Below are 18,888 nucleotides of genomic sequence, written 5' to 3' on the forward strand. Positions count from 1 at the left end.
TTATTAAACAAAAATCCTAATTAAATGCTGTAATAATAATAATAATAATATCGAGTGACCTGGCTGGCTCAGGTCTGGTGTCAGAGTTTTCAGGTCGCAACTGATCAATTTCAGGGCCTCTGACATGACCTAACGACTACATTTCAGGCAGCCGGGACCGACATTAAATCACCATTTAATTTATTTTTTTATTTTTGTAAATCACCATTTAATTTATTTTTTTATTTTTGTAAATCACCATTTAAATTTCCATTTAATTTCAAATGGAAATTACATTTTTGTTCAAATGCTAATAAATGAATAATTATTAAACAAAAATCCTAATTAAATGCTGTAAATCACCCCGAACACTTTTGCTACTGCAAATATTGACAACAGGGTTAACAGCTAGATGGAGAATCGATGAGAGCTACTATACAAAAATTATTTGCCAGCCCGGGAATCGAACCCCGGGGTTGAGATTGGATAGCCGAAAATGTTGAAACATTCGAAAATCCAACATATTAAAACTTTTTTGTAAAAATTGACGTATAAACCATGGAAATTAATAATGAATAATATATCTTTCATGTCCTGTATTGAGTTGTTGAGTTATATATCAAATTACGACCAGATTATCAATCCATTCTTCTGTTGTTTGTCCTAGAACTTCCTAAAAAGGAGTTTAGGGAGACACTTACCTTGAGTTTATCGCTGATATGTTTGATGTTCTCACGTTAGTGTGGCGATAAACTATCAAGTTACCAGTATAGAACGTAAATAATTGGTCTAGCGTGTACACTATGTCGCTTACATGGTTTTGAATGTCATATGCCCAAATCAATTTGATATAAACGACCATGCGCCCAACATACAATTAGAATGAAGTTGTCCAGAATAAATTATCATTTTCAATGAAGACGTGCACAACAGTAAACGCCAACTCGTTTTTCAATAAAAGAATTGAAAATGAAACAAATAAAATGCCAAGGTGGCAAAATGCTCGTTAGAGATTGAATGAAGTCGGTCCCACGCTAGTCAACAACCCGAAACCCTATGCTATGCTATGCTAATATCCCACAACCTGATTGTGCAGATTGAATGAGAGGGACTCTCCTGGTCCTCCTCTCCTCTTCTATCATCATCTCTTCTCCTCATCATCACTCCTGCATCGTCTCATACTCCCATCAATTGTTTGTTGTATCATTTGACACAGTTCCCAAGAGCGCAGGAAACCTTTAATTATTGCAAACAACATTGTTATTTCTGAATGGTGCCGCGCCACTGTATGAATAGTATACGTAACTCAGTAGTGGGTAGAATATGCGTTTAATAACAGTATCTTGCATAAAATATTGGTCACTGGAACAACACTTTCGGTTCTTCATCACTTGTTTATAGAATCAAAATGTGCTGTATCTGTTTTTCTGAATGTACGATATCTGTTTTTTAATGTACGATTCTTGTCTTTCATTCCCCCATTGGAAATGCTTTTTCGATGTTTTACAAATGGAATGTGATGTAATAAAATGGATTATGTCTTCCAAATCTATGATATTGAACAATCGAGATGTAGAGCCGAACCAAACTGTGGTTTGGGAATTTGTGCCTTTCCTGAGAGAAAACACCTGGATTACAAATTTGTAATATATTTTGAAATAATTTTTCAAGATTAGATATTATTTTAGCTATTATTATTATAGATATTATTTTGATTCATTTTAGATATTATTTTCAATATTTTAAATGTACAAGTTGTAAGTAAATCATTACTTTATTACTCCATTCCTAGAACAAGCCTAAGCTATATTCAGGCATAAACCAGATGTGCCATTTCAAATGTTATAATAATTGTACAATATTAAAAATAAATGAACATGGAGTGATAGAGAAGACAAGTTCTCAAGATAATTAATTTACAACTCTTGTCTGATTATATAACTTCAATAAAAGTCAGTTGAACTAACATTGAGGTGTTTCAAACCGCTTTACCATAGTTCCATAACCGGTAAATGATAATTTAGCCGGCAAATGGATACGGTACCGCGACAAGCGCTAAATGGCATTATTCCTCAACCCAGTGTTATGTCTGGGCTCAATCTACGTCCGTGTTAATTGAGAGGTCACCACCTCCACACATTCGATTGTATTGGCTCATAAAAAGCTAACAAACTGCGTTATCAGTGTCATGATCAATAGCGTTTTATTGATGCTTGATTATTTACATGATTATTAACTAGTTTCGCCCACTAAAATTTACTTAAGAACTTGATTAGCGTTTCTGGTAGTAGCCTACGCTAAAGCACATCATAGGAAACCTGTATCAATTATATTATCTGTCTTGAGATTGAGATACGATAAAAAAATGGAATAAGTTACTCTGGGAATTATTGTCCTACAAAAAATTCCAAGTCCAATTGATTGTCATATAGCTTAGATTTTCTTGAAACTGTTCCTGAAGTTACTAATCTTGGAATATGATGTGAACTTCAGAATTAAAATTCAGTACCGTATTTTTTGTTTATTTTTATCCACTATGAAGCTGTATCCCTGTATCCCAAATAATGATATGATCGGTATTGACGTTTATTTATTCATTTATTTATTAGGTTAGCACAAACAATACAATGATCGGAAAAGAAAAAACAGGCTATTGCCCAAAAAATTTTCAATTTCCTAATTTAGTTCCAAATTGTCCAAATATTATTCATAGGTCATGTCCATTTCAATTTTCTACATCAAATCACAATCTGAGAATATAGATTAGAATAAAACAGACAACAAACAATTGTAAATTTGGATAGATTGATAGTAAAACGTCCGTAAAAACATGGAACAAACTTTAAATTCACAAAATAAATAATAAAACCACTTGAAGACGTTCTGCTTTTTTCTGTAACGTTTACTTCAATACGAGGTCACACACCGGCTTTGTCAGTGGCAAAATGGTGAAGGGGATCATTGATCTGATATTTCATTCAATTTTCAGAAATGATCGAAATTTCATACATTTTTTCAAATTGTCTTTTTACCCGTTCGGGCTACTCTTGAATATAAATAAAAATAGAAATCCAAGTACCCTTTTTAAAATTGATAATTGAAACGTGTTGTGAGTAAATAATTTTAAAAAGGGTTGAAATTATAAATAAAAATAGAAATCTAAGTTCCATTTTTAAAATTGATAATGGGACCATGTTGTGATAAACAATTTTAAAAAGGGTTCTTAGATTTCTATTTTTATTTATATTTTTTCAAATGTTTGTACAGTACCAACCATTATCACGTCATCATCTTATCTAAGAAAAAAAAATTAATTTTCATGATGAAATTATATTTATCTCTCCAAAAAAGTGAGATAGAGTTTGGTATGGATACGCGCTCTTGGGCTCTCATAACAAAATTATTGCAAATTGTAGCGTTATGCTTTCAATTTCATGCAAATTTATTCTGAAGATTCCCCCACATCGTTAATATTGAACGGAATGATTTCCATATTTTTTAATTCGCTCTGCCTTCACAGTGCATGCTGGAGCATTTTGATGTTCACGACACCCTTGGGCATCGCCTAATGCTATTTTCCCTCCCGATCACGATTCAAAAAGAAAACCTGAAAACTGTTTTCTCACTGCTGGATTTTCGTCCATAATAAACTGCTCGTTAAATATCGCCATCAGTTATCAGCTCATTTCAGCAATTTAGTAACAGTTGTTTGATGGGGGAATAAATAAGTAATGAATTTATAAGGTTTGAATAGTAGGAGGATTTCCAGGGTGGAGAATTGGTTTGGAATCGATTCTCATAATAATTATCCTGATTATTTGTGGAGCATCAATCACATTTTCGAATTGTAGATTATTTCATTTTCCCTTTAACTATTTCTTATTCAATTCCAAATTCGTTCTCTCCCAGTTAGTTTGTTCAATGGGGGAAATACCTGATGAATTTATAAGGTTGGAATAGTAGGAGGATCTCCTAGGTGAAGAATTAGTTTGGAATCGATTCTCATAATAATTATCCTGATGATTTTTGGAGAATCAATCACATTCTCCGATTGTAGATTCTCTTATTTTTCCCTTTGTCTGTTTCTTATATCATTCCTAATCCGTTCTTGTGCTGTTAGTTTGCTTTTGTATGTTATTATAATTTACAACTTTAAAATACATCATAGGCTTCTTCAAATTCAAATTCATATTTATTTATTCCACAATCATAAATACATATACATAAATCGAACAAATCTCAATATGACATGCCAAACCAAAATGTAATAGTAATAATCTTTACTGTTAATTTGTTGCAGTTATCATGAAGATTTGTTTATATTCGAGGGACAGCAAAGTAAATCTTCGGGAAACTTGATGTAAAGTATTGATAATTCCATTATTTATTATTTTTTTTATTTCTACGTTCAGGAACAGCCCAAGAACAACTTCAAAGTTATATTGAACAGTGCCGTATATGACTTATGACTAGCTCGACTAAACGGATTCTCGTTTGCTGTTGTATTGTGTAATACTAAATGAATGTAGCCTAGCTGATAACGATTTGAGTTATGACTTGACCAAACACCGAATTCGTATCCATTCTGGTTGGAAAATGCGTCGGTTTCCAGTTGGGTTATTTATCCTGTTTGATGTCGTTATTTATTCTTGATTGGCTTCCTGGCTCATCTGCAAAACCTGATCTGTCATTCTCCTAACGATTATTCATGGTTTTCACACTTCACAGTCGCTTCAACTAGTAGATAGATCCGATCTTTCCAGCTCTTCTATTTTCGGCAACCTGCACAAGTCAGATTACCGATCAGTGTCAAGCCTGCTGCGAGAGCTGCTCGAAATATGATGGAATGTCGGCTTAATCGAAAGAATTCTATCAATTATCCTCATATCATTTACAAGAATCTCATAGAATTAGGAATTTCTTCAAATACTCGGTTCGAATAGGGAAAATGTGGAATTTCTAGGATGCGATTAGCTATTTTGTATTATCCAATGTAGACAAGAATCATTCTATATGTTTCGAAAATGAAATCAGTTATAGGCTCTTGAAAAAATCAAGCATATTATTTTTCTGTTAGGCTTATCAAGATTATGAGGGAATTCATTATTGTAGAATTTTGTTATTCACATAGACTGAAATTTCAAAAAGATCTTTTTATAATTGTAACCATTGTGAACGCTTTCTACTTCCTCGATGAGGTGAACCTCAGTGTACATTTCCCAATATACAGTTATTTCCTTTCAACAGAAACTTACAATTTGAAGCTCAGTTTTTGCAGGCCGTACACAGCAATGTCTCCCGGCTACATAGGCCAAACAAGTTATTGACTCTTTGAATGTTTTTAATTTTTGTATTGGTCTATGAGTGCATATATATATATATATATATATATATATATATATATATATATATATATATATATATATATATATATATATATAATATAAATATCTACCACAATATCATCTTCACAACACAGAAATATACAAATATTTCAATGTTGCAGTCTCTGTTGAAGTTAATCTTTGCTTCTCAACAGAATAAGCAGATGATCCTCAGTCAAAATATTTGTGTAAAAAATGTATGCATGGTACCATATTTGATAATTTTAGTGATTATTTCAATCAATTTTCCGAAAACTTTATGTTCTGTGTTCATATTGCTTAAACAAACATCTTAAAACACCGTAAAAAATACTGTATTTTCTTGCTCTTTTGGTGTTCTATGAAAGGATTGAATTTAATTTATTGCCAAAAAATAAATTGAAGTACAATAGGATTTCTTGAGTATAAATAGACAGTGAAACATGAGTAATACAATATTCAATTCAATTCAATTTCAATTTATTTCTTTTTACACACACATAGGTACAAGTTTAACACAGAGATTAACAAAAAGAATACATTCAAACAACAAAAACAATAACAACAATACACATTAAAACAGAATAAAAAGAAAGATTTATATTATCAATGCAATTTTTGGCTCTGCCAACATAAGATTCCCTGTGTGTTGGTAGTAGTTACATTTTACTTGTGTTGGTAGTAGTTACATTTTACTTGTGCTGCTTCAGTTGTGTAGTCAATTACAATACTGTAGTCATTTGGTTCAGTTTTGTATTAGGCCTAGAGTACAATGCTATAGTCATTCGATCATTTTCAGACCAACAAAACTAATATTACTCAATGAACTCCATTATACCAATTTGATAACATCCTTTCAAATAACACTCCCTTCCATAAAAATTATAGCTATTGAAATTTTGCGAACAGGAAGCTACAAACTGCTTCTACTCCAAATCACGTGCTTCAAACATGATTTGGATGTCACTGTGGTAATTTATAATTCGTGTTCAGAATGAATATCGTGCCATCATGGATACACGATACAGTTGGAACCAACTTCCATAGTGACAATGAGGAAGTAGTTGGTTGATAGTTTTCTTCTCATGATTTACGAGTTCTATATTGAAATTATGTTTCGAGCAATGTGTCTTACTTCTGCAGCTTCTGCTCAAGTTGTAAGCTACAGCACTACCATCATAGGTTATTATTCAATTAATACTTCCCATTGTAACTGTTCTTAATTAGGCGTGTGCATTCGGGAGACATCTAGCAGATAGAACAACAATAGGGACTGCTTCTGCTGTATTGTATTGTCTTAACTGATTCAAGCTCTTGGTGTGGCAAACTCCATGTAATTCTAATGTGATTTATTCCTGAATTGGTCTCTTGTTTGTAGACCTTTACTGCGTTCCTATCGTGTTCTGTATTCTCGTTTTAGCTGGCAGCCATATATTGTTTCTTTACAGTACTAGTACGTACTCTAAACCTCATACCCAATAGAATAAAATCAAGGAAAGAATGGGAGACCAGTACTTCTAAAAGTAACCACATAACTTCTACCCTAGCTTCTCCCCACTTGTATTTTTTACTTACTAGTTTGAGAGAATTCAGGGTAGAAGCTATGTGCCCTGGAGTTTTGAAAGTACTGTACTCCTACTGTACTATTTTTCATTGAATCTATTTTATTGGGCTTAAAAGGAGCTCTCAATTTAAATATGAGATTGTTCATATCCCTGTTAATTTGACTTCATTTTCAACGGTACGGATGAATAATTCTAATTGAAACTATTGTTTTAATGAATATAGTAGAAGTTATTGAACTGCCTTTATTTAACTTTGAAAGACAAAATAATTTTAAAAATAAATAAACAATTCTAGACAAAACTAGGAAATTGATGAAGTTTTGGGCAATAGCCTGTTTTTTCTTTTCCGACTATTGTATTGTTATGGATAAACAAATAAATAAAGACGAAGGTATAAATAAACAATTTAAGACAAAACTAGGAAATTGATGAAGTTTTGGGCAATAACCTGTTTTTCTTTTCCGACTATTGTATTGTTATGGATAAACAAATAAATAAAGACGAAGTTATGGTGCAGCCCTCTCTCTCAACAACTCTCATGAAATAATACAGTGATGAGTTGAAAGGGCTCGATAATGTTCATTCAACCAGAGTTCATCAAAGTAGTTCAGGTTAGCTTGCTCAGGTTAGTTACCTACAGTGATATTTATATTATAGGTTAGAACAGAATAGAATTTAAAGAATAAGACGTTTATGTTATTAGCAGAGAGAACAGAAGAAATGTCAGTTGAGAACAGCAGAAAAGAATAGAATTTATTGAATCACGATACACACTACATGATGGAGCATTGCTTAGTAGTATGTGACATGTCCAAAAACGTTTATACAGTATAATTATTATACAAAACGAAAGTCTGTATATGAGAAAACAAAATAAAGTCCAGGATTGAAAAGTCGAATTATTCATGCAAACGACTGGAAACACTCCTCCAGGAGAGTTATATTAGGTAATATTATATTAGGCGAGATTATTCTGATAAATTATACTTTTTTTAACTTCACTTGCTATTCATTTTTCCAAACAAATCTCAGCTTTGATCCAGAATTTTCTATCACCTGGGTCCTCGTTGTGTTCAAGGGAATATGATAAATGTATACAGCTCGGTAAGGTGTATCGCACGCTTTGCTATTGATTGAAAAATACCGAGTCGCAAAGTTTTGTTGTTTTGTAGCGTCTGCTTGCTGTCTCCCACACCTTCATATCATACCTTGGTAACAAGAGAGTTTTCACTTTGTGAAATTGCTTTCAGTGCGTTGCAACCCCCCAGTTGCCGGTGAGGAATTGTTAGTGTTCGCAGCTGAGGGTTGTTGTTATTCTTGGAGACGCCACCACGACCGTCGACAGCCGAAGGGATGTGACTTCCTTCACCCTTGATGAAGACCCTTCTCAAGTGTTTTCGTGTTTTTCAAAACGAGGCTCTATCGATCCCCGGCCTCTCTGGGGACTTTTCTGCTCCCTTTGTCTCTCCTGGTAATGAAATGCTCTGCCCTCAGCTATACTCAGCCCTGGCGATGCATACAGAACCTCATCACCTTGTGCGCACCGGTATTCATTATTCCACTTCCATCCGCTGCTACAGTCTTTGAAGAGGGTCCCTTACAGGAAATGAATATTCGAAGATGAATGATCTGCGAAGTGATTTGAATTCTGTAGTTGTAGTGTTCTATTGTGGTACTTCTGCTACAGGAGGGAAGATGGCTCTGGTTTCATCTTTGTAACACCTAGTACTTGAGCTCTGATATGAATGTTGGTTTCAAGTTTATAATGAAATTCTATTATTTTGAATCAAGAGTACGACCGGTTTCGGGTATTCATCCCATTATCAAGACTCCAAAAAAATAGAAGGCCATTAGAGATTCTGATTAAAATCTTATCATTCGCTCCCTCCCCTAAGGAGGGTTATTTTTCAGAAATTATCAGATTTAAAAAAAAACTGGTAGCTATGTAGATATATTACATAGTCCAGCCAAAATTAAATAAAAAACTGTAATAATGTATTTTAAAATAATCATTGGAATTTTAACAACCACTTGTTTATTGGAATAAAAAGGAACTAGCTGCGGATTTCACACCATTATCAGTCTCTAGTGAACCAAGTTTTCACTAGTTTCTTAGAGCTCTGGTTCCTACAATGTTGTCGATATCCAGTGAATCGACAGTTCATAATGATATAACAACATAAATTCTTCCCTTTTCAATGACTCTAAAAAAACAAATATTTCTAAAATACTAGGAATAACCAAGCAATTTACTAGAAGTTCTCACATTAGACATCAACATAATTTTGTCAAGCCTCTTGACAATTCTGATAATTAACCCTCTGAAAGATTTTCAACAAGTTTGGCCAAATTGAGTTAAATTGTCAAAATGACAAATTAATTGACATTATTGGAAGCATTTCATAAAATGCAATTGGTTTGTAAGATCCACCGCGTGTGTCTATACTAGGAATACAATTATCATGAGATTGAAAAAAATCATTCCTGTTTTATTTTCACTGAACTCTTTGGATCCGTCCAAATCCTAAAGACTAAATTTTCTCCACCAGATGAAAAAGTTTGGGAACACTTCTCTCGGGAAGGTTTTGGAAAAGATTGTGGCTTTACACAATCATGAAGCTTCGACGATGGTCTCAGACATTAATGATTGAGGTGATTCAGAAAGCTTGACCACGTTTGCAGTGGAAATCCATTCTAAACGGGTCCGCAAATACATACCTTACAGAATATAATAATAATATCGAGTGATCTGGCTGGCTCAGGTCTGGTGACAGAGTTCTTATTCAGACTTATTAAGACAAAAGTCGTATTCTTATTAAGAGTTTTCAGGTCGCAACTGATCAATTTCATCAGGGCCTCTGACATGACCTAACGACTGCTTTTTAGGCATCCGGGACCGACAGCTTAACGTGTCCATCCGAAACTCATCCAAACCTTACAGAAAATAACCATTCAATTGAAAAACTTCAACTCAATTTCGTGAACTATTGTCCTATCATAGTAAAACTTAGTCTGGTTAGTTATGATAAGAGAGTGAATTACATATTTTTGTAACGTTGGAAAATAAAATTCCTGTAGTGAAGGTACTCGTGAGCTTAAGCTCCATGTCAAAACATTCATCATAGCCGTCAACATGTTCATATTATCTATGGAAAGCCCTGCTACAACGATTTCGATTTCGTGCAAGTCGTGAAATAATAGTCTCAATAGCCGAGCCGACCAAGGTTGAAATAAGCGACTACTTCCCAATACAAGTGCACTTTGTTGTAGTTGAACCTGCTCAAGTTAAGCCCACTACCGTGTCTAATTGGGTCTGGTAACGATGAAAGCTAGCTCACCTATTTACCGACACGCGAGCTTATAATTTATACTCGTATTAGATCCGTCATACAATCGGCCTGATCTGTACAACTTGATTGATTTGATTATCTGCTTCATCTCTTGTAGTGTTTCGTGACCTACTCCATAGACTTGCGATATCTTTTTCACATGAGACACTTTTTCCATGCATAAAATTTTATGTAACATTCCCAGAGTAAATCTCTTTTCATGGTAAACCATCACATAAATTAGCTTACAATATTTTAAGTAGTTAGCGTTAGCCTACAGTAGCTTACTTGCAGCATTAATCTACATAAGCATCGTCCTTGTCATAATTCTTTTCGCGCGCAAATGATGTACTGTTTAGTTATTATGTGACTATAAAAAATAAGGTTCTGTAGTCATTCTATTCTATGTCCCTTCCAGTAGCAAGGAGCAAAAAGACTGATTCACAAAAACACTAGTAGTTCTGTGAACAGTAGACCTCACGCAGATTTCTCATCCACAAGTATCTGATGTCACCTGTTCTAGTTGATTCAGTTGAATCATAATTTACTCTTGAAAACTGTGCAATGTTTTGTATTTTGCAATGTAATCCACTTGTCAGCTGATTGATTATGAATTATTCTATAGTCTGATTGATCCTATCTTCAAACTAGATGATATATCATAGTAATATCAGTGTATGGAGAAATTCCTTCTCTTTTCATATTATCATTAAAATGGAAAATTTCAAAAAACCTTGTGTATACATCGCGCGCAGTTGAAAAATGAATATTCCTGCCAAATTTCATCGAATTCTATCAATGCATTTGGATTTAATTGAGTTACATCTTCTTCTTCTTTATGTGCCGTCTCCTTTAAGAAGGTTGGCTATCAACATGGCAATTTTGATTTTTGAGACAACCGCCCTGAACAGATCAATGGAACTACTGTTGTACCACTGTCTCAAGTTATTTAACCAGGAGATCCGTCTTCTTCCTATACTTCTTTTGCCTTGTATCTTCCCTTGTATGTATCTTGAGTTACATACAGACAGACAAAAACAAATCGAGTTGAAACATATACCTCACTACGTTCGGTCAAATATTGATTGAAGAAGGAATTTATGGAGAAATGCAAGAATATGAAGATATGAACCGATCGAAATTGACTTTCAGAATGATTTTCACACAGGCTATTGAGCTGAAGAATATCTTGAAGTACTGTACTCCAAATCAAGATCGTTGATATCCTCGAATGTTTTCAAAATTTAACATTCTCTCTAGACAGGAGCACATATAACATTTGCGGAAATAACTGTCAACTGATATGCGCCGCATTTGAAGAACAAAAGATAAAACGATAATTGTTGTCCCATTATCCAGTTATATCGGTAGTTAATGTTCTCGAGCTCATAGACGTAAAACCAAATTACCGTGAAAAACAGCACATATACATTAAAAAGCCCTGTTGATAAGTTGACTCCGCTCTTGTTTAAAAGTGAACTGTCAATGATTGTAGGCTATCTACAAATCGTACTGTTCCATACTGAAGCATCAATCTGTATCTGTCAGTTGTTGATGGTCAAATTATTGTTGAAATGTAGGAATTTCTTTCTGAATAATGGGAATTAGGGTCATTAGTGACCTAGAAATGGTTTTGGAAGTTTTAATGATAACACTCAAGGTTGTTGAACTCGGTGCAGTAGAAAGTTAGGAACATTCAGTCATACAGTCATTAATAGTAGTACATAACTGCAGCACAATTGCATATAAAAGTGCAGTTGTGTATTATAAAACGTAATAGAATAACCAAGTCGAATAGTACATAACTACAGCACAACTGCTTATAAAATGCAGTTTTGTATTATAAAATGTAATAGAATTACATTTTATAAATGTAACAGAACAGCATTTTAAAATGTAATAGTATAACCAAGTCGGATATGTAGCAGTAGGGTAGTATAGGTTTATTTTTCTAACTTTTTGGTTGTTCAGCCGGGCTGCACCCTGCAATGCACCTCTTTTAGTTCAGTGGAGGCATGCTCAAGTGCTGATCAACGACAATGCAGGTGCTTAGAAACTCCACTCATCCTCACTTTATCATTTTCACCCCTTTTTACTTTCGTAACTGTCGCCTTTCATGAGAAAAGAAACTGTGATTTTGAAAAAAAACTGTAATTTTATTTTAATTTTCTGTTTTTTTCTTAATAAAGAAACTGTAATTTTGAAAAAAGCTGTGTTTTGTAAAAAGCTGCTGATTCAACAGTAATCTTGAAACATAATTTTTCAATAATCTCCTCTCAAAGCCACTTTCGGACTTGTGTAGAAGTACAAGTATGAGGGGTTTCTATGAGGTATTTGTCGAAATGAGGTACTTCTACAAGTATGAAGAATCGTTTCATGCAAGATCTCATACATTATTCTGAATGCTTTATGATTCATCTCATCTATTTTGTATATTGTTATAATTTACAAATCTCTCGATACTTATTGTTTCTTCGCTAATGGTTCTGATCAAGCCACCAACAATTTGAATAATCTTATGTTATAATAATTTCGCTATGTAGGCCTGTAGCCTTTTCCTATAATCTCTATCATTCTAGCCTTTTTTATCTCATTTCCTTTTATGTTATCATAGAATAATAATGCTAGTAATAATTTATAATCATGGAATGAACAATAATCTTATATGCTCTTAATCACAGAATAAACTATCTGTCTGCTTATTCTTCCTCATATATTTTATCAATGCAGTCTGCGTCCTAACCCTACCCCCCGTGATAACTCCGTGTAACACTCTATCTAACTAAACAACATGAACACATGAACTATGTTAATTACCACCTAATCAATTACAATATTAGTCTTCTCCCTCTATAATCCTCTATCATTCTCCAATGATAAAATATGTACAGTAATAAAATGTTTCTACTTTATAGGCAAAATTATCACTAAACAAACCTCGATCTGACCTAAACACTGATAATAATGTATTCTCACATTTTCATCAGCTTTCACTACTAAACAAGCGACGGGGTTAATTAATTACTACCTAAGCAATTACAATATTAGTCTACTCCCTCTATAATCCTCTATCATTCTCCAATGATAAAATATTTACAGTGATAAAATGTACTTTATTAGGCGAAATGATCACTAAACAAACCTCAATCAGACCTAAACACTGATGAATTTATCCTTCACATTTCCACCAGCTTTCATTATTACAAGCGATAGGGTTAAATACTCGGCAATAAATATGTGATCCAGCTCTAGACTCTGTGTTGAAGAACTGTGAACTGTGAAAATGTATTCTTCCCCCAAGGGTAATGAACGCTGTGTGTTGAAGCTGCAGAGATGGGTTGAGTGAGTTTGATAACGGAGTGGCTGTGAGGTATGGGGCTCAGCAAACGAAGCTCTCTGGGTGGGAAATGTTCGTTTTTCAGTCGGCAGAGCAATTTCCGCGATTTCCAATACTAACGTACAAACGGCGTGGATTTCCCTTTCATAACTCGCGAAAAAGTGTGGAGGCGCTCGGTTGGTTTTTGCCTCCATCCGTCCATCGAATCTGTAATAATCCTCCATTTCGTTCCATCTCTTATCGATATTCCCAATACAAGAAACCACTATCTGTTAATTAAACTTTTGAGACTGAGGTTGAATGAGTAGAGATTTCTTTTCAAATATTCCATTGGGAATGGTTTTCATATCGATAAATAACTGTTGATTGAGATCATTCTGTTTCCTCAATAAACTTTACTATTCAAATATAGTAGTATATTGAGTTGTGTTTTTTCTGGTTCTAAATTTTGTCAAATTACGCAAAAGTGTTCCAATTAATTAATGGTGATTTGATTGTGATATTTTTGTTTTTTATTCTGTTTTCAACCGTCAAAATTTAAAATTCTTAGTTTTCGTTGTTTTTTAGTGAAAATGGACTAAATTTTAGAAAAGTGAAACCACAACCCTATTTCGGACTTGTTATCTAAATTTGGGAGAGAAATAGTACAAGGAGTATCCTTAGTTTTTCTCTCCCAAACAGTGCTTCCTTGTAGAAATGATAAATAAATAAATAACAAAGATAACAAATAACAAAATAACTATTCAATGGTAAGGGTTGTGTGGCAGGGAGGACCTGGAGTCCTAACTCCGCCCTTAATAAAAGCAATCAATTAATCCATTCACGTATTTTCATAGTAATTATTCTCTGAATTTCAGAATCAATCAATCCAAACGAGAACTCTTTGATCTTAACTATATTATTGATCGAATTTGGTATCCTATGTCGTTACTTTAATCGCGGCTTCTCTCTCTGTTTCAGGTGTGTAGCTGTTCATAGCTTACTGGAAGTGTAACATCTATATTTGGTTGAATTTCGGACTGCTAACTAATCTCAGAAATCAGGTAAAAATTCAATATAATGGATGAAATTCAGTAAACAAGTAGTAGTAAAATAGAATATCTCTTCATAGAAATGGATTCTTACTTTAGAAATTAATGCTCCTCAATTTCAATCTAAAAATTCCTACTTACAGATCTCTTACATTATGGAAATCCCAAAAAATTAGTTTTTTCGCTCATGTTCCAGATTATGAACGGATTTTTACTAATGATTTGGAATATTGCTTATTTTCTCAGCCGACAACTCCTCTAGAACACCTTTTCCAAGTCTCTAGTCTCTTCATTGTTCTATTGTATAGAATCAGAAAACTAAGCATTATCTTATACTATGCCAACTTAATCAGGATTTATTTCAAATTTCAATACCTCCACATTTTGAAGAATCATTCAAATATTGATAGATTGCCACGTGTAAAAAATATTCCATTATGAGAGTAAATGTGGAGATAAACGTGCTAATTCAAGTTGCTGATTAATTTTGAACAACAAAGTTCGATAATGATTGAGAAATATTGAAAAACAGGACTACTAATTAGAAGTATTTGCCTTCAAGATTTCTACTGAGTATTGGTATTACAAAATTCAACAATAACGTGCCAATCCAACTACTGAGCTCTAAATTAATCAATTTTAATTTTATTTTCACTGTAATGGTTTTAAAATGTATACATACATCCAATTGTAAAGCACTGTATTTTTCTTACCATGTAGTTTTCCTGCTGAATCTGAAAATTTCAGAATACAGTTTCTATATATAATAGCCTACACACTGTTTCTCCACATCCTTAATTAGAAATTGAGAAATTATAATATTATCTGAATTGGAAAATTGAACATAGTTTTGTGAAATGAAGACAAAGGGATGATATAGATTCAACTGAAATCTAATAATATATAATTGGCAGGAACTGAGCTGATAAAACTGCGCTTTAATTACTTGAATTGGACAATTGGATGATGAGATCGAAGGCGGATGCAGGCAAGGCTGAAATAAAGGCTGATAAAAAACAACGGGAAGTTGAAAATATCGACCTTCCACTGTTTGAAGATGGATTCAACTTGTTGAACATTCAACTTCCCCGAAGGAAATACATTACAAAGGAAATTTTGCAGAAAGAAAGCTACATGCAGCTGAATTCAGAATTGGACAAAGGACGTTATAAAAATGTCATGCGACTTCTTGACTTCTTTCATATGACTGCACAAAAGAATTGTTGAGAATCTCAAGATGCCATTCAATTCATGTCTTCTCTCCTTTGAGATCTGACTCTGAGACCTGCTATTATCACACCAATGACTTCACAAAGTTGACAAGAGAATAGTCTGAGTAGTCTAACTACTGTACCCGATAATTTAAAATTCAGACGACTTAATAGTGAGGTGTTCAGGTTTCAAATTCACATTCACATTATTCTTTATTAATGAGAATGTTCAAAGATCATTCATATAGTAATATTGGGGAGCATCAATGCAAGAGACTTCCAGCATCCAAGTGAGGATTGTTGTAACATTTTGTGCACAATAGCAAAACAAAACCTCATTCTAAATAATATGACGGTAAACTCAGGCGAAAGGTGACGACATAACGAATTGTAAAGTATTTTTTGACATTACAATTATCAAATATGGTCGAATTCCAATTATTGACATTTCTAAAATTGAAAACTCTTAATAAAGTAATCGATTAGATTAATGATCTTTATTCTTGAAAAAAACATGAATCTTTGTATTTGTGTTTTTGACAATGGTGGAATTGCACTAGATCTATTAGATCTAGTGGAGCTGAATTTTTTGTAAGATCGGTGAACAAACTATGCTCAAAAAATGGAGAAACAAGAATTATCATCATTTTTAATTATAATTATTATTTCAAGTGATCTATCTTCATCATTTGTGCAGAAGTGACTCCCTGAGTTCAAATTTATTTAATCAAATTGATAACATTGCAATACATGAATCATAAAAATAATAGATAAGCAAGTAATAATACATAATAAGATTCCAATCAACACATAGATTCTTAAACTAAAGAGTTTGTCAGTTCCCAATCTGACAATGTCAGCAAAACCTAGGTTTGTGCGCTGGCATAGGTTCATAGTACTGATAGAGATCGTAAGGAAAAATGTTGAACACTTTTATGTTCACAAAAAGAAAAATGTAAGAGAGCGAGAGAAGGCAAATGATAAAAGGACTAATGAAGTGAGAACTATTGGAAATGTTACTAGTGGTTCAAGAATTGTGTGGTAAACTGGTAATACATGTACAGTATTAAGATTCTCACATATCGTCTGGGATATGGCGAGGAAGAAGTATAAAGTATAGGCAGGTTGCAGGTGGAAAGTAAACAGCATGACATAAGGCACACAATGTATGTCTCACGAATAGCCGCAAACAATCAAAATTAATCGCAAGTTGAACACAAGACAAACTTGCGTGACAGCCGTTCAATGGTTTCTGTTGTTATTGCACGTCATTGGGTGTGAAACTCATTCAGATCGACATACAAGATAGATTGCCGGTCCGATAATGTTCAGTGTGAGTGAAGCTTTCTAGTCTAAGAACGTTGAGCATTATGAATTCTTCAATATTCTTAACGTTGCTCGTATTATATTTATTTGGATGCTATGGTGAAATACGCTCAAATTTACTCAAACTGAAAGATTATGCAATCATGTTCTAGAATCCTAGGGTACATGGAAGCTACATTGTGATGTATAGTCTTATTTTGATTACGAGTAATTCAGCCCAAATAAATGTAAGATACATTGTGATTTATAAAGTACAATCTCTTTTTTAATTCAATTATCATCTTTTTAGCTTTTCATTTGTTGCCCTTTGGCTTTGAGGCAGTAGTTATTGCTCATCGTACAGAATATTAAAGTAACTGAATAGAAATATATAACTTTTCTAGAATTTTAATAAATTTTAACAAGTTGAGAAAATAGTCGAGAATCTATATGGGTATTTCAGATTTTGAAAATAAACGAGAATCGATGGGGATTTCAAATTTATGAAAGTTGACGATGAAGTATATTTACGAGATATAAAATCCGAGACGAGCCAGTAAGAATATTGTATAAGAAGTTGAAGTTTGAGAGAGGTCCTGTATCGGTGTATTGACAATCATATTGACAATTTCTATCTAAATTTGGGGAAGGAACAGTTTTTGGCTTTAAGCCTGATGTTCCTTTTCCAATAATTCATAGTTGAGAATTATATTGTATCTATCAATGTATAAATAAATAATTAATGATGTTACTGGATGCTACATTATTATTTTTCGTTCCATCGAGAGTGTCTAATTTGGTTACAGTTTTCCTTTTAGTACAGCAAACAACGAACGAAAACAATGTGGGCACATATTGATCTAGATTGACCGTACAATGTAGCAAATTATGAGGCGAGAACAGTAACTGCGAGTAAATTAATTGTGTAGAATGAAAAGAAAACTTTGGGGTGGAAATGGGGTGGAGGGAAATTCCAATCTGTGTTTGCAGAATTAGATGGCTGCGCCATAATAGTGAAAGGGGTTATGGTATTTCGGTACATGTGGCAGAGAGCTCGACTGTTTTGAAGCGTGCTCAATGCCCACACAATGCACCCTCCTCTGCCATCTAATATTATAATTTAAAAGCGGAATGGCAGTACTCTTTTCCTCTTTTCCAAGCCCCTCTGAATATTTGATGAGCTCCAACAACGCTGACCGGGCATAATGGCAACGAACATATTCGCCGAATGTAGCCGAGGCTACACAAATACCGTTGGTGCTCTGCTCCGCACAGCATCCCGTTCGCTACCAAGCTCCAAGCGAGCGGGTTTATGAAAATACCCCACTATACAAAACTGCTTCCAATTTCCTCTCGACACCCCTTGTTATGGATTCCCGATCATCTTCTGCTTGTCCATCACCCTCAACACCACTGCATGCCTTTTTATTAACTTTGTAGTCACACTGAATACGAAATGTCGTGTGGTAGATAATAATAATTGCTTTGAGGATCAAGTAGCGGAATAAAAGTTAGGTTTTGTTCTTGTTTGCAGCCTGTTCCCATGATTGAAACTATATTTTGTCTTTTGTAACTTCATGAATGATAATTTGTACTGTATTATATTTTACATCACATTGTGGTATTATACAAGTGTGATACAGTTCAAATAAAAAGTACTGCTCAAACTGTAGTTGTGTATATGCTTAAAAATTCTGTGTAGTCATTTCTATAACATATATGAAAACAGGTATACTGTTAGCTATTATATAGGTGAATTTACTTTTAA

General features: G+C 33.7%; 1 protein-coding gene across 1 annotated transcript in view; it reads left to right on the forward strand.

The window, feature by feature from the left end:
• The window catches only part of LOC111049602 (SH3 and multiple ankyrin repeat domains protein 3), a 293,883-nt gene that overhangs the window by 133,583 nt on the left and 141,412 nt on the right, over window positions 1-18,888 (forward strand). The window lies entirely within an intron of this gene.

Source organism: Nilaparvata lugens, chromosome 3 (genome assembly GCF_014356525.2).
Source record: "Nilaparvata lugens isolate BPH chromosome 3, ASM1435652v1, whole genome shotgun sequence".
Taxonomy (NCBI): domain Eukaryota; kingdom Metazoa; phylum Arthropoda; class Insecta; order Hemiptera; family Delphacidae; genus Nilaparvata; species Nilaparvata lugens.